This window comes from Triticum urartu, chromosome 1A (genome assembly GCF_056163025.1).
Source record: "Triticum urartu cultivar PI428250 chromosome 1A, HENAU_Tu73, whole genome shotgun sequence".
In the NCBI taxonomy this organism is placed as follows: domain Eukaryota; kingdom Viridiplantae; phylum Streptophyta; class Magnoliopsida; order Poales; family Poaceae; genus Triticum; species Triticum urartu.
This window is the reverse complement of record NC_141873.1, coordinates 384,599,334-384,602,204: the sequence shown is the minus strand read 5'-3', so window position 1 is coordinate 384,602,204 and position 2,871 is coordinate 384,599,334. Positions and strand designations below refer to the sequence as shown.

The window sequence follows — 2,871 nt, the reverse complement described above, 5'->3', positions numbered from 1 at the left end:
CTAATAAGTTTAACAATGTCTGAAAGCTTTCTTACAGTTTGTACACTGTTTGTGGAGTAGTATCATCTTAACATCTGATAAGTGCATCATCATTCATACTTATGTCATTGTGGTTTTACTTCTAATTCAGTATGAAATATGCAAGAAACATATATACGTGAGGGGTTTGATTCTTATTAAAAATAGTGGAAAGTGAGATGCATGAATTAGTACATAGGACAAACAGAAAATATAATAACAAATAAAATATAGATTACTTGCTAGTTGCTTGTCGTGGTAGCCTCCCATTGCCGATGCCCCCCCCCCCCGACCATCTGATGCCTCCATAATGTCCCTTCAAGCCCATGCCAGACATTTTGAAACAATGATCCATGGTGTTAGAGGTTTGTTTGAAGATAGAGGATTCTTACCGAGATTGTTTATATCAGTGAAGATAAGATGCACATTCTGTTATGAAAAGTGATGGGGAATATCAGGAGAACTCCTTCATTTTTTACCAGCATGGAGAAACTACAGATTCCTACACTGGTTTGTAGAAAATAATAGTAATGTAATTTGTGGCAACAGGAAGATAAATTCAAACAGCTAGAAAACTACCAAGTGAATCAATTCCTTACCTGCAGAAGTCAGGACTCATGTCATACTTCCAATGGCAGAAGCAATTCCTTTGTGATCAATAAACGACCATACTGGAACTCACAGTAGCTAAACCCATTTAATGATTTGAGGAAAAGATTGTAAATCCTACTTGTAATCTGCATAAGATGTTAGGTTATTGTGTAAGTTCCACCATAGATTTTTTTGTTAGATGCTAGTGCAGACTCCACAGTATTGTTCGATGAAGTAGATCTAGAAGCATGCGTCAATATTCTGCTACACATAATTGAACAACACAAATCTACTAATTTAAAGAGAGCATATTGAGGCGCCAACTGAAGAATATCACTATGCATAACCCATTTCTATAAACATGAAAATCACTATGAGGACACTTTGAAAGTTTAGCTGAAAAACCCTTACCATATTTTCTGTAAGTGGCAGCTATATATGATATCTGAATATTGTAACTGCGAAGGAAAGATCAACCAAATTATTAAAATCAAAAAAGATGATATGGACTCGATTATTACAATTGAAAGAAAACTTAATATGATTTTTTTGTACTAAAAAGATTATCTACCTAGATCAGTTTCCAAATACAACAAATGAACTATATGCAGAAACATGTGTAACTCAATAAGCCATACATGAAGCTAAATATTTGCACACCCAAAAATACTAAGTTCTTACAAATATATCAAGAAAATATTATTCAGTCTAGATATGATTTTAAGAAATCTATAAGTTGGAAAATATATTAAATGTCCAAAGTACAGCCAAATATGCGAAGTCAATAAGGTATCATACATTTTTCTTAATCCCGGAGAGAAGGATTATTTGTTAAAACATGCAGATAATCTGAGTTAGCACATACAGGAAGAAACAACATACAGCATCTAAATCTGGAGAACATCTATATATGAAGCTTCTATAAACATTAAACAGAACTTGTTGGCAGTGATTGATTTCTATATGTATGTACCACGGTAGCTTACTGCGGGTTGGCACCAAAGAAGTAGCAGATTATCTTACCTGGCCCATTCTTCATCGCTTCCTATATTTCTTAATCTCATAAGAGTTGTGATGTGAAACACATATACAGAGCAGTTTTTTCCTTGATGAGAGATCACGGATAAAGCAAAATTATTTGGGGGCTCTCGGATGAATTCATCAAGGAGGAGAACAGAGGAGGAATTCATCAAGGAAGAGAAGAGAGTTACTTGCCTGTGGATGGGTGTACGAATCAGCCACAGATGAAATCGAACAGGGTTTGGGCGTTGGGATAAGATCACCCTTCCTTCACTCTATTGCCTAATTACTAATTAAGTTTTTTTTGCTGGATCCGAGCTTCCCTACCTGGAAGCAGCGAAGGTATGAGCAGAACATGGTCAATAGGAAGAGTTGGAGATGGATTGGATGGGAATCTGGTTGAACCCTTACTCCTTGGACGAATTGCAGCACCATGCGGATCTTCAAAGTGGATGATGGATGAAGTTACGAAGGGCGACATGAAGCGGCGGAGGAGCTACAGTAGCAACGTGCCAATTGCAATAGATCAGTTGGGGGGATTGGGAGCGTATGCCAATGGCAGCATATCGGGGGGATTGGGAGCGTGAGCACACTTTTGAGGAAGAACCGACCTAGACTTTTTTTTGCAGGATCTTGAGGTTTTCTAGTTGTGTGGTAGATTGGTTTTTCCTGTTTTTCAGGGACCATGGACATATGGGGAAGAGAAGGGATCGCTAAGCACACATGGGTGGAGAGGCGTGGAGGAGTCTCTTTTAATGTTTTTTCAACGGCTCATTGATGGTTAGATGTTATTAGATGCGTAGATCTACACCGTAATAAGTTGGTCCCACCAGATAAACGATTCCTAATTACTGATTAACGTGAGATTTTTTAGAAAGTCTGTAATTAATATAGGTATATAGGTATAGATATAGATAAACAATTTGTATAGAAAGACAGTGCAAAAAGTTTAATAACCGTTTGACGTTCCAGTAAAAAATGTAAAATCGCGCACTACAGCCAAAGTTTCTGTCCTGCACCGTACAGACCAACAAGCAAAGTAAACATCCTAAAGGCAAATCTTGACACATTATTTTTATTTTTAAACTTTATAAAAGCACACAACAGAAATAAATGACTCTCTAAAACTTCTGGGTTGTCTCCCTGGCAGCGCTTCCTTTAAAGCCATTAAGCTAGGCATATAGTGCTCAAGTAATGGATCCACCCGGATCCCAAGGTATATCAAAGCCAATTTGAATCAAC

General features: G+C 37.3%; 1 long non-coding RNA gene across 1 annotated transcript; it reads right to left on the bottom strand.

Moving 5' to 3' along the window:
- Positions 1-304: 304 nt before the first annotated feature.
- Positions 305-2,337, bottom strand: LOC147991349 (uncharacterized). The gene is made up of 5 exons (XR_015613920.1): positions 2,041-2,337; positions 1,633-1,956; positions 1,021-1,067; positions 618-755; positions 305-525 (listed from the first exon to the last, which is right to left on the bottom strand). It is a non-coding gene; the product is annotated as an uncharacterized LOC147991349 (long non-coding RNA).
- Between the last annotated feature and the right edge of the window lie 534 nt (positions 2,338-2,871).